The 18,081-nt window shown below is 43.9% G+C and overlaps 1 protein-coding gene across 3 annotated transcripts in view; it reads right to left on the bottom strand.

The window, feature by feature from the left end:
• TFEB (transcription factor EB) overlaps positions 1 to 18,081 on the bottom strand; it is a 77,216-nt gene that overhangs the window by 53,173 nt on the left and 5,962 nt on the right. Inside the window, exon 1 of one of the 3 annotated variants that reach the window (XM_072642062.1) lies at positions 4,708 to 11,348. The exons of the other annotated variants lie outside the window; for them this stretch is intronic. The gene's annotated coding sequence lies outside the window, so the exon portion shown is untranslated. Of the gene's footprint in view, positions 1 to 4,707; positions 11,349 to 18,081 lie in introns of those variants that run through there. 3 annotated transcript variants of the gene reach the window in all.

Genomic DNA, 18,081 nt, shown 5'->3' on the forward strand with positions numbered 1-18,081 from the left:
TATCCTCTAATGTCTCTTCCAGCTCTACATCTGTGGTCCCAAGAACATTAGCAACCAAATACTCATCCTTTTCATTCATCAAGCCAGCCCAATTATTTCCTGAATGCACCATATATGCCCAGAACATCATGCCAGGCTCTGTCTTGGCCACCCTTCAATCCTGAGCTCTGTGATAGATAGCATTGAAGCAGTGGGAGCAAGGGGGTGGTGGGATGGTGGAAAGGTCTGGAGGGATGGGGCAATAGCAGCAGCAAACCCAAACAAAGCAAGAAGGGGAAGGAAGTGAGAGGAGTGTGGTAGAATACAAAGAAGCAGAGGCTGGAGACCAGGTTCTCCAAAACTAACTACATGACCTTGAGCATGTTATTTCAACTCCTTAAGTGTCAGTCTCCTCACCCAAAATTTATGGAGTCATAGACCTAGAGCTCTAAGCTCTCAAAGGAACTGAGAGGTCATCTAATCTAGCCCCTTACTTTACAGATGAAGAAACTAAGATGCAGATGGAGAAATGTTTTGCCCAACCTCACTCAGGTATAACAAGTCCAGATCTAGGATTTGAACTCAGGATTTGAGACTCCAAGCATACTGCCCTTTCCATCACACTATTCTTAAAATAAAGGGACAGATCTAGGTGACTTCTAGGATGCCTTTCCAATTCTAGGAATCTTAATGTTCTAGCAGGCCTACTCTGGTGCTGGTCCTTCTGGCTCTGCTCTGTTAGAAAGCAGAGACACGAACCTGAAGCATAAATGAGATCCATTAGACTCCATTCTGAACTGGGCCCTGGGTCCAGTTCCTCACATCTGATGGCAGTCAGTAAAGATAGAAGACCTCAACTCCAGAGAATTGAAGGGGAAAAGGATGAAAGGGAATAAACATTTGTCAAGTACTATGTTAAGTATTTTACAAATGTTATCTTATTTGATCCTTATAATAATCCTGAGAGGAAGATGCTATTACTAACTCCATTTTACAGATGAGGAAACTGAAGCAGATAGAGTGACCTGCCCAGGATCGCGGAACTGGTAAATATCTGAACTTCATTTGAACTCAGGCCTTCCTGACTCCAGATCCAGCCCTCTATCCAGTGAGCCACCTAGCTGCCTCCAAGGAAAACAGAGATTAAGCGACCTGCCCAGGATCACAGAGGTAATAAGCGTCTGAGGCTGGATTTGAACTCAGGTCTTTCTGACTCCAGATCAAGTGATCTATCTACTTTACTAACTGATTGAAGGCAAAATCTTTCAGAGAATAAACTCTCCCAGGGAGGGTCTGGGACTCAGCCTTGAATGACCCTTCCCTTCCATCCACCCAGCTAGCTGCCACCACTCATAGAGAATGCTCCTTGACAGTGCTGTGCCTTTCTGAGAGCAAGAGTGCCTGGCCCTGGAATTTAGAAAGCAGACACGGATCCTCCCAATGGACATAGGCAATGGCTATTTGGCAGGGGTCTCTCCAGCTTCCTTGAGGACAGGGATAGTGCTATTTTGTCTTTGTAGTACAGTGCCTGCTTCAAGCATCTGTGACTCCATCCATGTGGGTACTCCCTTCAATCAACCAATCAAAAAACAAGTCTTGATTAAGGGTATATGTATGCTAGATACTGGGGATATAAATACAAAAGTGAGACCCTCCCTGTCCTCAAAGAGATGATATTCCACTGGGCCCATAATCAGGGCTTTGCTAGGACCTACCATAACTTGGTTCTGCTGGCTTAGCCTACCTGAAAGCCCAGGGCTCCATCCTCTGGCTCCCTCTGGGAGCCCAGAAGGGACCTCCCCCTCCCCCCACTAATCTTCCAGCCCCAGCTGGCAGAAAAGATACTAGAGACTCTTAGAAGATCCCAAGAAGCAAACCCATAAGTGCTCTTTCTGGGAAAAGATCCAACCACTGAGCTTCCCCATGACTTTCTTTACCCTTATCCCAATGACAGGCCAGGGTATTTCCCTCTGCCACAGCGACAAGGCAGTGGTGACTCCAGAGTACTCTCCGCCCCTGTGGGCTTGACCTGTCCTCTCCCTCACTCTTCCTACCACTCTAGTCATGGGATTGAGGGAGAGAACGCTGAGCCGAGGCAGCTGATCTCCCCATGACTTCCCCTAGTTCTTCCATCTTGATTCACATAACTAGCCGCTAGTCTCAGTGTCCTGGCTGCTTCTGGGGAAGCTGGGCAAAGAGAACTCGGGAGCTGAACATGAACCCAGGAGAAGGCAAGTAAAAGAGAAAACAAGTAAGAAGGAGAGAAAGTAAATCCTCCTCAGAATGCAAGGCCTTCTTAATATAAGATTATAGCTCTCATTTCGATACAGCTTTAAAGACTCCAAAATGCTTTCCTCCCAAAAGCCTTTTGAGGTAAATCATAGTATCATAGATCTGAGCTGCCAAGGAATCTTTCTCTTCTATCATCATCATCATCATCATCACCATCATCATCCTCATCATCATGGTTTGGTCCTTATTACAGATGAGGAAACCAGGTCTCAGTGAAGTCAAGAGATTTGCCTGCAATAATAATAGCGTACAGTGCTTTACAGTTATAAAGCACTTTATCTCTCATTTGTCATCCAGACCCTCTGAGGCTGCCCTGAGAGTCAGGCTTATCACCAGCCACAGCCCTCAGTGACCAAATTTTGGCTTAGACACTGCTTGGGGACACTTGGGAGCTTGGAAGGAAGGGCAGTGCCCAACCCTATTGGATCAAAATATCTGACTAGAAAGCCAGCCCCAGAGTCAGGAAGACCTAAATTCCAGTCCCACCTCTGACATAGATTGGCTGTATGACCCTGGACAAGTCGTTTAACTTAGTGTCCCTAGCAACTCTCCAAGGCAATAAGTTGCAGACAAAGTGCCAAGTTACATTGAAAGAGAGTATTCCCTTATTGGGAGTTCCTTCATCAATGAAATCGCAGGTTCAGTACAAAAATAAAATGACCAATGAAAAACCCCATGAGGCAGGTGGGGTAAGTATGATCACTCCTATTTTACAGATGAGACAACTGAGGCTCAGGGAGGTGAGGTTACTTGCCTAAGGTCAGACTAGTCAGTGTTAAAACTGGGATTCAAACATAGGATCTTTAGCTTTACTCACAGTCAACAGGCATTCAGGGAGCTTCATTTCACTGCCCAGAAGGAGCCCCAGGTCTCCTTCCTCCACTCTGCTGCTCCATCATGCTGAGCCATCCCTAGGCCAGGCCAGAGATAGAATTCAACTGTCCCTTTACACAAACCTTCAGCTGCTCTAGTCTCTGGCCCCCAGGAAAGTATCCTCCAGGCCCATTCCCAGTAACCTCTTCTGTCTTCTCCCCTAAATCCCTATTCTTCAAACACCAGTTCAAGTCCCTCATCATCCTGGAAGCCTTCCCTGAGTTCTCTTAATCCCGGTTGAAAGGATTTCCCCCAACTTTGAAGAGCTATGCTATTCCTGAGGTATGAGAAATTAGACATTAGGCACCCCCCTTCGACACTGAGACAGCATTGCTTAGGATTGTTAGCTGTCCCTGTGAGGCAAGCACAGTCTTACTTCCCCCACAAGACCATATGCTCATTACAGGCAAAGGCTGTGTGAGCCTCATGCCCGGACTCAGCACAGCTTGGTTTCTTGTAAATAACAGGGTCCACAAGAAATGTTTGTCAATAGACAGGTAAACTAGCAGAACAGAAAGAGCTCTGGATTTAGAGTCAGAAATCTGGATTCCAATCCTGCTTCTGCCAGTCACTAGCCATGTGACCTTGGGCAATTCAAATGCTCTCTCTTAAACTCAGTTCCCAATCTGTAAAACAACTGGACTAGATCAGGGGTTCTTAATCTTTTTTCTGTCAGATCCTTTGACAGATTGTTGAAGTCTATGGAACCCTTCTTAGAATAATGTTTTTAAATGAATAAAATAAAATACATAGGCTTACAAAGGAAAACAATTATAGTGAGGTATAGTTAACTATGTATAAGTATGTATTATAATATAATATATAATATAATAACTACATATTTAAATAAATTATTATGTATTTTAACAGAATATATAATATAAAACATATTTAAATGAATATATTATGATAGATATAGATAAATTTTAATAAAATAAGTGCACAGAGCCCAGGTTCAGAACCTGTGGTCTAAATGATCTGCAAGGTCTCTCAGAGAAGTAAATCCTATGATCAAGGTTGATACAGGAAGAAGACACTGCCATCTTCTCCCCCTGTATGACATTGGGCAAGTCACTCAGCTTTCTTGGGTCTCAGCTTTCTAATCTGTAAAATGAAGGGAATGGACCCTGTGGTTTCTGAGGTCCCTTTCAGAACAAGAGCAGAGATTCTATGATCCGTAAGGCCCCTTCCGGCTACAGATACTTTGATTCTCTGGGACTGGGCACTGCTCTTCCTTCCAGGCTCCTAAGTGTATTCAAAAATCAGTGGTAAGCAGTGTCTAAACCAAGATTTGGTCACTGAGGGCTGGGGCTGGTGATAAGCCTGGTGCCTCTTTCTATACTTCCTCTCTCTAAAACCAGTGCTGGTTCATCTCTCACAAAATACCCCAAGCCACAGTTCCCCACTGTCCCCCCAAGCCCTTCCTAGGCTTAATCCCTTTCACCAGATCTCCCATCATCCCTTTCCCCCCCAGACAGTAATCCTAAGGCCCATCTAGTTGGCCAAGGCTCACACCCCACCCTTACTAGCCCTCCCCTACTGACCAAGGGCAGTATTATGTACCTTAAGGCCCCCCTCTCCTACCAGGCAGTCAGGGAGGCACTCTGGGAGGGATGGCTGGAATGCTCCCGTCTCTAGGACTCTGGAGCCTGAAGTCTGCAGCCCCATTCAGTGCCCAGACATCTCCCAAAGCCCTCCCTTCAGGCCCAGAGTTTCCTCATTTTTCTTGGGGTGCTATTTCTCACTCAGCCTCCAGTGGCCCTACCAAGACAGGAAGTTGCACAAGCTGTTTCAAGATACAAATGTGACCAAGGATTACTAACCGGGCAGAATGAGCCACAAGCCAGGAAGACTTTATACTCCCATACTGGAACACTCATCAGCCCTGAATTCAAATCTCACCCTCTCCTGGGGACTCCAAAAGTCACTGGCAAGAGGTAACCTCCATCTCAATACCAAGTCCTATGCAGACAATGGCCTTTTATCCTCTTCACCCAACACTCTAGCCAAAGTGACCATTTGTACACCCAACTCAGTGTTGGTATCTCCAGGAGCCCTGCCTTCACCTTGACCTTTACTGCCCAGAAAATGAATGGAAACTGAGGCACAAGGAATAGAGAGAGAAAAGAGCTTGGCCTAAGTCAAATTCCTGGCCAGGTCCTGCTCAAATCATGTAGGATCAGGTTTCCCACTGGCCCCTCTCCAGAGAGAGCAATACTCCTCTCATGCCTACAGCCTTAAACTGCTGAATCTCAGGTTTGGGAGCAACATCAAAATAGCACTGGTCTCCAGTTCACAACCTTTTCTGACTCACACAGCCAGAGGACTGAGAAACTGCGAGCAAGAAGTGGGCCTTGAATGTCATAAAATAATACTAAAAAGACTAGCTGGCATTTATCTAGCATTTTGGTTGCAAAGCACTTTACACACATTATCTCATTTAATCCTTATAACGCTCTTGGGAGGTAGGATTTGGTGAGGGTCTAATTTTGGGTACAAATCAGTGTGGAAACCCCCTTCACTGTTAAAGATCAGCCATTCCCACAGCTTTGAGTCTTAGAGAGTCCCCTCTCAAATGGGGTCACTGAGAGATCAAGTGACTTGCCCATGGGTCACACAGCCAGTAGGTGCCAGAAATAAGACTCAAATTCGAGGATTTTTCTGGACTTCCAGGGTGGCCTTATCTGTTCACTATGAGGTGCTGACTCATGTAAGCTAAGTACTACAGCTACTATCATTCTCATTTTACAGATGAGGAAATCATGACTATCTTTGAGAACTCTTCAACAATCTTGACATTAAGAATATGAGTAATCATCAACCAATAAACATTTATTTAAGCACCTACTATGTGCCAGGCAGAGTACTAAGCACAGGGGAGATAAAAAGTCCCACCCTCAAGAAGCTTAATAGCAATAACCAATATTTATAGAGAGGTTTGCAAAGCAAATTACAAAAAAATTATCTCATTTGATCCTCACAACAACCCTGGAGGGACAGGGTGCTATTATTAACCCCTATTTTTCAGATAAAGCAGGCAAGGGTTAGGTGACTTGCTCAGGGATCATGCAGCTACTATCTAAGGTTGGATTTTTTTAAAAAATGTTTTTAATATTTTTAATTTTTCTTAATTTTGTTTTTAAATTTTGCTTTCATCCAACCAGCATTTATTAAGCACCTTTTATACATCAGGCACTGGGTTAAGTTCTGAGGCCACAAAGAGAAAAAATCATCCTGGTGAACAAACAAAAAGTACAATGAGATCTTAAACTTTCCGTCCCTTTCAGGCAGTTAGCTGTGTGAGGAGAAAGATGTGCTCTGCCAGAGAACACAATTACAAAACTTTATTCCCTTGGTTAGGTCGTTTCCATAAAAATTTTATAGAGAATGCAATTCCTTCCCTTCTTACAGAGGTGGGGGACCCTGGGTACTGAATGTTGTCTAAACTATCAGATTCCATTTATATGTTGGTTGTTCTGGCTTAACTGTCTTTCTTTTCCTTCTTACTCTTTTAGTTTTTGTTACAGGGGACCCTTTTCTGGGGAGAAATCCAGAGAGGAGAGAGATGTGTTCACAAACAAAGGTGATATTTTTTTTTTGTAAAAAACAGAAGACTTCCATAAAAATGTTTTTTAAACATTTTTGCAGAAATAGAAAAAAAGGTTTCTAGGTTGGTAAATAGTTACCAATAATCTTTCAGTTGCCTATTTCGGGAGTAGGATACTTGACAATCGAAAATGAGGAATTGTTCAAAAGTGGATGTCATCAGAGAAATGGAGGATTAGGGAACATACTGGGTCATGTATCAAGAACAAGAGGGAAGCAATAAAGAGCTGAGTTCTACATCGGTATCTGCATGATGGCAAGAGATCTAGAAAACAGCTGTCAGCCTGCACATTCAAGGGATGACAAAGACAAAAGTCATACGGGACAGAAGAACATGGATAGGTTGTCATCTGCACCTCTGGAGAGAAGAACAGGGGTGAGATCACAGATTCATAATGTATGAAAGCAGAGATGAGGAAACTGAAACAAAGAATGCTCCTAAGGGTCACATAGCTAAAGGTCAGATCAGAATCTAGGTTCTTCAATTCGAGCATTCTTTCCATGGCACATCACCTCTTACAGCGTGATAAAACGAACCGAACAATGACAACAGGCAATCACAAAAGATGAAATAAATAACTTTGATCACTTGAAATGGAAAGGCTTTTGCATGAACAAAATCTACACAGGATGAAAAGAGAAAATGTCAATGGGGGTGGGGGAAACTTGTATCAAATATCTTACATTAGGATTTGATATTCAACATACATGTACATAGGGAACTATCAAAAATATATAAGACCAAAAATTATTCTCCAATGGATATAATGAAAAGAAATATAAAAAATTCTCAAAAGAACTGCGAACTATTAACAATCATGAAAGACTGCTGCAAATTACTAATGGAAATACAAATCACAGCAACTCTGAGGTTTCACCTTACATCCAACAAATTGGCAAAGATGAAAAAGATGGAAATAGTCAGCGATGAAGGGGCTGTAAGACAGGTTCATGAAACCATTGTTATTGGAGATGTGAACTGGTCCAGCCATTCTGGAAAATGATTCTGACTTATTATGCTAAAAATTACTAAGAGGTCTATACCCTTTGATTCTAGGCATATACCTTCAAGGAGTTCAGAGACAGAAAAGGCCCAAAAGATTCCTAGCAGCACTTTTTATGACAGTAAAGACATGGAAACAAAGCAAATGCTCATAGGGTGGGGAAGAGTTAAAACAAATTTTAGAACGTGAAAGTCATGGGATATTACTGTACCATAAGAAGTGATGAATATGAAAAATTCTGAAAAGCATGTAAATACTTATATGAACTGACGCAGAGGGAAATATAATAGAAGAAAAATAATAGTGATAACAAAGAAAAAGGAAAGGACAAAAAAACAACATTATAATTATAATGATCAAGTGTGGAATCAGAGGTTTGAGAAAGCGCACCATCTCCTCTCTGTAGAAGTGAGGAGCTTATGGATGTGGAATATTACACATATATTGGTCTTGCTACATTGTTTTGGGGGTTTTTTTCTTGATTTTTTATTCTCTGTAGTAAAGACTGAGTTTGGCTCACAAGAGAGGGGAAGGGAGACATATTCAGAAATGAAGATGCCATAGAAACAAAGAAAATTAAAATTAAAAGAAGACAAAGACTCTCAGAGTTGGAAGAGCCATTTAGCCCAATACGTATTTGAATCAGACTCTTCTCAGCAGTAGTTCTTCACTTCTGCTGCTTCAGAGCTACTTCCTGGCTCTCTCCCAAAGCTTCCTCTGTGCAGACCAGCATCTCCACCTCCTTTCTCTGATAATTGAGTCCCTGGGTTCTGATAGATTTTGCCTTATCTCAGTGGGGTCCCAGACATCCTCTTTAATTCAAAGACTACTCTAAGTCATTCTGTCATATGCTACTCCCTCTTCTAGCTCCTCTTCACACTGTGTCTTCCTTCTTTTGGATGTATCTTAAGAGCAGGGACTATCTTTCTGCTAGTGCTGTGTGAAGCACATAGTAAGTATTTAATAAATGCTCTATCTATCTATCTATCTATCTATCTATCTATCTATCTATCTAAAAGACCTCAAGTCATGAAGAACTTGATGTCTCCCAACATAGCCCATCCCACTTGTGTTTGGAAGTTCCTACTTGAACTCAAACTTTCCTCCTGCAAACTTCCAGTTTTTGAGGCAGACCCCTACCCTGTACACTTTAGGGTTCCTAGCACCCCTGAACCACAACAAGGCCAAGCAGACCAGCTGAAATCCCTTTTCTATGGGAAAGTCCAGGAAATATGTGAAGCGAATTGACATGTCCTAAGGGAAGGGAGAAACATCTGTAGGTTCTTTCAATGGCAGGAACACTGAATCAAAGGTCTAGAGTTGGAAGGAGTCTCTGAAGCCATTTTCTAGATGAGGAAATTGAGGCCCAGAGAGTTGGGATGATTTGCTGAAACTGAATAAATAAGAACTCCAGTCACCATTGGCTTTAAAGCCAAAACAGGCAAACTAAGTGCTGTGTATAGTGATTTTGGAAACACAGAGGCCTTCTCCTCTTTGAGAAAAACCCCCAAACTGATCTCCCACTTGCTTGGGGGCTATTTCTAATTTCAAAACAAAAACTTGATTCCAGTAGCTTAAAATTCCCACCTTCCTCCTCACCTCCACCCCAAGTTAAATGCAAATACCCCTAGGAAGGGTCATAGAAAGAACCATTTACCAATCACTTATCTCTCGCCATGAATGAATCTAGCAGATTCTTTCCAGATAACAGATGTCAATAGAAGAGAGGAATGCAAGGGATTCCTCTTATCTTCCACCGGTAACAATGGGTCAGAGTAGAAGAAGCAAAATGGGAAAGGCGGAGACCAAGAGGAGGACTGCCTTCTACCAGGAGGGCATAGGACCTAGAACTGAAAGTGGACCTTGGTGATCATTTGGCCCAACCCTCTCATTTTACAGATGAGGAAATTGGGGCCCACAGAGGGGAAGTCACTTGCCCAGGGTCACAAAGGTAGTGAGTAGCAGAGTCATGTTTCCAGGCCAGTTTCTCTGACTTGGGACCAGAGTTCTTTTCCAGCATATCATACTGTATTCCTCCTGGGGACAGTGGGCCTTTTTAAAGTCACAAGGAGTGAGTTAGGGCACAGGCTGCCCCTCGCACTAGGACCAGGGGATATAATCTGAGGAGGGTTTGGGTAGGTGGGGTAGAAGGGGCACTGGGTTTCCTATCATCTGATTGCCAATCACTAATCCAGGGGAGAACAGGACAGAGGCTGGCAAAGGGGCCCCAGATAAGGGGCCCAATTCACTTGGCTTATCACCCTAGTTTATCACCTGTTGGTCCAAGGGACAAAGTCAGAAGTGGTTTGCCCCAACCCTGAGCTTCCCCCAGAGCCCCTCACTTTAGCCGCCTTCATCAATGGGCCAGGAGGCCTTGAAGAGCCCTCAGAACAGGGCCATCCCACTTCCCTCTAGACAGCAAGATGCCTCTCTCTCTGCCTCTTAACCTAGACTGGAACCTGTAGAAACTGCTGAGTCTGAGGCCCACAGTCACCTGACTCCTCAAACTGTCTGACCTATGGAACTCTGGGACTAAGGGAGAAGAGGCAGGGGAGATTTCCATCCCCAGGTTTGAAAGCCCTTCCCTCCCCTCAAGACATAATGATAATAATGATACCTTACTATTATGGGATCCTGCTTTTCAAGGTACCCATTATTTCATTTCATCCTTACAACAACCCCCTAAAGAGAGGTAGGGCAGATCTCATTATCCCTATTTTAGATGAGAAAACTGAGGGCCAGAAACAGAATGGCTTATTCCTAAAGGCTACCAGGAGCTGTGGCAAAACCCAGAACTGCCCAGCAGGACACATTACTCCACCTTCCCTAAACCCTGTCACTTCAAAACTGAAAGGGCCCCAGGACCATGCAAATCTGGGGCTGAAAGAGACCTCAGAGACCATCTAGTCCAAACCTCTAATTTTACAAATGAGGAAACTGAGGCCTAGGGGAGGTTTAAGTAACTTGCCTGAGGTCACATAGGGTATAAGAATCAGAGGCAGGATTTGAACTCATATCCTCTAACTTTAGGGTCAGTGTACTTTTCTCTGACTTATGCTGGGGTGACTGGCAAGGTAGGAGTGGTTTTCTGGGTTGGGTTTTTGGCATCTGTAGGTATGCTGTCTTCAATGCTTCCTACATGAGGCCTTCCCTAATACTCCCAGTGTCCACCTCTGCAAAAAAAGAGATTTGTTTTACCTTGCATTTATTTTGTATATAGCTAATTATGGAGAATTTTTCTTTCCTGGAGGTAAAGATTTATACTTTTGTCTTTGCAGCCACAGTACTTGGAACACAGTAGGCATTCTTTTTTGAGTCCCCTTGTATCCCCAGCCCCCATCCTCCAAACTCCCAAATTAAGACTGCACCTTCAGGCAGGAGAACTTCAAACTTTCTATGGGACTTCTCCCATAGAAACAAAAACGTACTCTCCTCTAATGGTTTATGGCACTTTGGGAAGGATGCCTACCCCACCGATGACCTCTGTATCTCCAAGGCTCAATCTCTATCTCAGATACCCTATGCCAGTCATCCCTAGCATAGGGTAAACAGAGTTTTGTCCCTGGATGTATGGAAGGGAGATAGGGAGGGCAGCCTCCCCATTGCCATCACAGACCCAACCCACTAACCCTGCACCTCCCTTTGACATATTCCAGAACTAAAGGGCAAAGCCAATCCTAAAGGACCTCTCATTGTCTGCTGAGGCCCCCTCCCTGCCACCACCATCATTCCCTCTAGAGTAGTTTGGGCCAATGAAAAGAATACTGGGTTTGGAGTCAGATGAACATGGCCTAGTGCAAAAAAAATGCTGGATTTGAATCTGAGGACATGGGTTCAGAACCAGGTTCTCCTACTTAACATCTGAGTAATCTTAAATCCCCTAAACCTTCCTCATCTGAAAAATAAGGGAGTTGGCCTACATGACTTCCAAGGCCCTTTCTGATTCTAAGACTCTGATCACATTTCAAATGCTGGCTCTGATATAGATTACCTGATTGACCTTAGTCAAGTCTTTTCACCCTGTCTGAGGGTCATTTTCTCCCTTCATAAAATAAAGGAGTTAGACTAAATCTCTGATCTCTAAGTTCCCCTTCAGCTCCAAAGCTCATGGTCCTAAGTACAAACACATACCCCTACTTGATCAAGAGGCTCTGAGTCAGCCCCTAAAACTCTACCCTAAAATTAGGTTCCATACATATTCTGTTCCATCCTCCACGTGAGCTTGCAAACATACACTCCCTACCACCCACAATATCCTTGGGACTATTCTTCTGTGGCTCTTGGCACCACCCAGTTGGAAGATTAGGTCAGCAATGTGCAGAGTCCCAGGGCATTCCATTCCCGGGAGATGGTCCCCAGCCTGAGGCTAGGGTTCCTGGGAGGAGAACAGGGTCAGTGTACAGCAAATGCATGACATGGGGAGCTGACAGTTTTGTTGTAGGCATACAAGGCAGTGGCTGGCAGCGATATTAGTTGACCCTACCCAAGAATCCAAAGGGGTCATCTTTAGCTAGGAGAGCAGCTTTAGGCCCTTGGTGAGTCAATAGCCCATTTGGGACTGTCAGAGAAAATTTAGTACAGAGTTTTACACATGACAGGTGTTCAGTAAATGTTTGTCGTTGAGTGAGTGAATGAACGAAGGAATGAATGAATGAATGAAGAAGGGCAGAGGTAACAGAGGGCCATGGGCAAGCCCACGGGATTCTGGAACCATGGAGAACTGCAGAGATGAGGAGATCTGGGAGAAAGAGGAATTGGTGGGTCTGGGCCTTAAATATTCTACTTCTAGGAATCTCCAACAGTCTTCTAAACAAGTCATGGGGTCACAGTGAAATTCTGCTGCAAAAGAACAAAGTGGAGCTAAAGGAGAGAGGAACTACAAAAAAGAGGAAGAGAGGGGCATGGAGACAAAGGAGAGAGGAGACAGAGCCGGGTGGAGGCAGAAAGAAAGGGGCCAAAGGGGAGATGAAAGGAAGGCAGAGAAAAGAAGGAAATGGAGATGTGGGGAAAGTAGAGGGCAAGGGAGAAGGAAGCAGAGGAAGGGAGAGGATGAAAGAGATACAGGGGAAGAGGGACAGAGGAGAAGGTTGAGGGAAGAGGAAAAGGTCAAAAGAAAGGAAGACATTGTAAGGAATGGCTCTCTGAGGGTCAAGAATTCAGAGGGAAATTTAGAAAATGGAAAAACAAAAAATATTCTTAAAAAAAATTTTTTTAAAGGAGACATAAAGAGAGAAGGGGATAGGAATTATGGGCAGCTAGGTGGCACAGTAAATAGAGTACCAGGCCTGGAGTCAAGAAGACCTGAGTTCAAATCTGGCCTCAGACACTTACTAGCTGTGTGACCCTTGGCAAGTCACTTGACCCTGTTTGCCTCAGTTTCTTCACCTGAAAATGAGGTGGAGAAGGAAATGGCAAACCACTCCAGTAGCTTTACCAAGAAAACTCCAAAAGGGGTCACAAGGCCTCAGACATGACTGACCGACAACAAGGAGTTGTGGAGAAAGGAGTAAGGGGAGAAGAGGAGATAGTGGGACCAAGGTATACAGGGGAAAGGAAAAAATGGGGGATGGGGGAATTGTTGAGTAAGTTGATCCCTGAGCAGGATGGGTATTCTCAGAGACAGCTGTCCTTTCAGAACATAGTAGGTCAGAGTTGGTAACTGGGCAGAAGGACAGTAGATCAGCAATGACCAGGCCCAAGGATGCCTGAGTCATCAAGCCCAATTTAGCACAGGCATCCCAGGCATATGGCCACAGAGACACCAATAAGAAGACAAGTGGATCAAAGGCCATAGTGGTTTCCAGAGTTTCCAAAGGGAGAGGGATTCCCAAGCCCATTTTTCTGTGGCCACTGTGTTTCTCAGCTCAATTTCCAGTGCAAAGGAAGATAAGGCATACTGGGATATAGAAGAAGAAGCACAGAGAAGGAGAGAGAAGGGTAACCAGTAGAAGCCACAATGGGATATAGAATTCATGGAATGCTAGGACTATATATTTAGAGTTGAAATGGACCTTAGGGACCACCAAGTGCAATTCCCCATCTTTTTACAGCTGAGGCAATTGAGACCCAGAGAGATAAAGCATCTTGCCTAAGGTCACATAAGTAATAAGAACTCAGATTCCAAACCTAGGAAAAGTTTACTCAACCCCCAAAACCTTCAAGCTAAGCAAGAGATATTCCTTAGGGATGTATGATTAAAAAAAAGCTGCCTTTCAGGTTAATTCGGGCCTTCCACCTGAGAGATTCCTAAGCAACGGGAGGTGGGACCCCTCTGAGCCATGTTAAAGTTAAAAGAGGGTTAAGAGAAGTGGGAGCGACCTTCATCCATCTCACACAAAGATGAGAAAACAGGTCGAGAAAGAAGTGACTTGTCAGACCATGATTAAATAAATCGAGTGGGTGCCAGAGAAAATCTGAACCCAGGTCTTCTGGTTTTGGAGTCTATGTTCTTTTCACTAGATGATTCCACTCAATTTCTGATGTTCTTATAGACTTCCTTATATTTTCAGGCATGTCAATCTAGTTGACCCAATAAGGTAGCAAGCTCTTAGAAGGCAGAGACCCCTGTCTTTTCTTATCTAATAATAACTTAGCTTTCTTTTTACAAAGCATTTTGGTTCTAAAACACTCTCAATCAATTTAGCTTTCATTCCCTACCTGGAAAGCCACAACCCAAACAGGTATCAAATATGATGAGGAAAGTGATTTGTCCACAGTCAGTTGGGAAGCATCACAGTAGAGACTAGAACTCAGGCCTCCTGACCTAGGCCCAGTCTCTGTTTATCTTCTGTAGGGGCTAAGAGAGGGCATAGACACAGGGGAGGCAGGTGCTTCATAGTATTTAATTAATACAATTGAACAGAATAAAGGCACCCTGTGGTTGTAGACAGAACACTGGCCAGAAATCCAGGAGAGAGTGCTGGGTTCTAGGGGGACTCTGGACAAGCTGCCTCATGTCTATTGATTCTTGGTTTTCTCAACAGGAAAATAAAAGGGTCAAGGTGAGTGAAGCTTACCCCTCTCCCTTCCAAGGAGTGGTTCTATGATCCTAAATCAGTCCCCAAAGCCACAGACCCCATCCTGACAAGGAACAGCTGAAAGGACCTCAGAGAGTCCAGGAAGGAGGGAATTGGGGGGGGGGGAGGGGTGTTGGAACAGCAGCCAGGTCCCGGTGTTGGTGTTCTGAAATGGGCAGTATAATGTGTCACCTCCCTGGCTGGGCTTCTCCCTGCAGGGACCACCAGGAGCTACAGCAGCTGTTGCTTCTGAACCCATAATAAACAAGTCAAAGGACAGGCTGTGACTTCACTGCTTAAGCAGGAGAAAACAAACCTGTCACCACTCTTCCCCTCCCCCACTCCACTGCCTAGTATATCTCTACCAACACATACCTAGTAGTGACATAGGAAGGAGAAAGGATAAGGGAAAGGGAAGGGGGAAGGGGAAAGGAAAGAGAGGGGGGAGAGGGGAAAAGGAAGGAGAAAGAATGGGAAATGGAAGGAGAATGAGAAAGGGAAGGAGAATGGGAGAGGAAAGGATAAGGGGAAGAGGCAGGTAAAGGGGAAAGGGAAGGAGAAAAGGAAGGGGAAAGGGAAAGAGGAAACACTGCCTTAGGATGAAATGAAGAGAGCTCAGAATTCATTTAGTCTACCTTTCCCACCAACACCCATTTTATTGATGAGGAAATTGAGGCCCAGAGAGGTTTTAGTGACCTTCCCATTATCACACAGGTAATAAAATGGCAGAGCCAGGATGAGAACCCAGGACTTTTGACTCCAAAGTCAATGTATATTCATTAATATTTCTTATGATTCCTCAACTGGATTTTGAGTTCTTTAAGGCAAGGACTACATCTCTTACTCTTTCTGTTCAGCCCCTACAGTGCCTAGTACAGTGCTGGGCACATAGCAGTAGGGCTTGATAAGTATTTGTTGATTGACAGGCACCAAAGTAGAGAATATACTTCTCAGACCTGGAGGAGCCCACGTGACCCCCTATCTCCGGGGGCTCCTTTCCTCCATACTCCACCAGGCAGCATAGTCCCCAGCACAGAGTCGGCGATGACAGCAAGTAGAATCATATATCCAGAGATGGACGAGCCTTCAGAAGTCAGCTAGACTAACTGCCTCATTTCATGGAATGGGAAACTGAGTCCCAGGAAAATTAAGAAACTTGTTGAAAGGTAGAGTAAGCAGGAGAGGCAGAATCTGAACACAGGTCTAGTGTTCTTTCCACTGTATCACAGCTCCCCTCTGCTCTTGGGAGCACTTAGGGTCCCAGGACTGCCAAACATTCACAGGCGTTTCCTCCTCAATCACAAAATAATAGTTGGAAGGGGTCTTAGAGATAATCAAGTCCAACCTTTCCCCCAACTTTACAGATGAAGAAACTGAGAAGTCATGCTTACCAACCAAGAAAACCCCAAATGGGGCCATGAAGATTTGGACACAACTTAAATGATGGAATAACAGCAAAGTACAGTGGAAGGAGAGCTGGATTCAGTCAGAGAACATGAGTTCTAATCCTGATTTTGCCACTAACTCTTTGTGTGACCTTGTACAAATTACTTCCTATCTCGGGCCTGTCTCCTCACTGGTAAAATGAGGGAGCTACATTAGATAATTTCTAAGTTCCTTTCAAGCTGTAAATCCTGTTCTCTCCTCCTTATTCTGACCAGGTCACCAAGGAAAATGATCAGAAACCTTTCCTGCTTAGCATATGGTAAACACTTAATAAATTCTCTATCTACCCAATTAATTATCTTCTATCTGCCTATATCTTCTCTCTACTTATCTTGTATTCATCCAAGCTAGCTATTTATTGATCTTCTATATAACTATTTTTCTTCTATCTTTATCTACACATCTATCTTCTATTTATTTTCTAGCTATTTTCTATTTAGTTATTTGTCTTCTATCTACATATCTGCTATCTACCTATATTCTATGTATCTTCTATCTATCTTCTATCTACCTATTTTCTCTCTATCTTCTATCTATCTATTCATCTTCTCTCTGTCTTCTATTTATTTTCCATCTAGCTAGCTATTTATTTATTTTCTATCTCTGACATTGGCCATTCTCAAAGAGAGGACTTCAAAAGTTTTCTCCCAATCCCACAGTTAAACATAACCAATTGTCATCTAAGCAAGCCAGCCTAACTGAAACAGCAGGGCATCCTGGGGGAGAGACAGAAGGTGTGATCTACCAGATGAATCAAATCAAGATCACCACTTCAATCACTACCTCCCCTCAGATGCCAATGGACACCGCCTAGGACCCTGTGCCCAGGAATGTTGGAAACAACTGTAGACCATTGGTCCTGCTTCCAACCTGGCCCCCACAGCCACCAATGAGGAGACCAATCACTATATGCATGGGATCTACTTCTGTTGACTAGTTGCTACCAATGAACTCAAGAGCCCTGGGACTGGTAGCAGGTTCTACTTCCAGCCCAGCACTCATAACCATGAGATGGAGAGACAACTCCCATGGAGATGCAGCCAACCTGGCGATTGCTGTAGCTACTGAAAACCAGAAGAGAAGCATCTCACCTCCTAAGTCCTTGCTATGGTCAGATGGTTCTACATCGGAAACTGATATGATTTCAGCAGTAGAAATGACAGTAAAGAAGAGGTATGACCAGAGGCTTTGTCCTTGTACCTGAGGACCATGAGACCTTGCCATCTGACTTGCAGCCAAAACTTCTATGTGTCTTCTCCCCCGTTGGAATGTGAACTCCATGGGAGCAGGAACCATCTTAGTTTTGTTTGGCACATCCCTAGGGATATACGGGGCTTACTAAGTAGATTTTCATTCATTTCTGTAGCTAAGATAAATCTTCAAGTAGTTTACCTACATTTGCTTCAGAAAATTGGCCTATTTCATTGAAAATGGGAGAGGCCTAGGTTGGCTTAAAGGGGGTTAGAGGGACAAAAGGGGGCCTGCCCTGAAGAAGCCTGAACAAGAAGGGGTGGCAGACTAGGAATGTGAAATACTGCATATTCTGTCACCATTCTATAATCCTGCTGCCTTCTTTTCTTGCTCTGTGACCCGTAGACCTTCCAGTTCAACTCAGACCCAGTCTACCAGGAAGATGGATCAACCAGTTTGTGCCCAGCATGGCACTGAATGTGATAAAGGATATAAGATAACTTGAAAGACATTCCCAAACTATGGGAATTTACAGTCTGATTGGAAGAGAAAAGATCCACAAACATGAAAATGTTTGAGATCTAACCTTACACACGCTCACTCACACACACCCATACTCACATACATATTCACATTCACATTCACATTCACTCACACACACTCATGCTCAAATC

The sequence above is a fragment of the Notamacropus eugenii genome, chromosome 2 (assembly GCF_028372415.1).
Source record: "Notamacropus eugenii isolate mMacEug1 chromosome 2, mMacEug1.pri_v2, whole genome shotgun sequence".
In the NCBI taxonomy this organism is placed as follows: Eukaryota; Metazoa; Chordata; class Mammalia; order Diprotodontia; family Macropodidae; genus Notamacropus; species Notamacropus eugenii.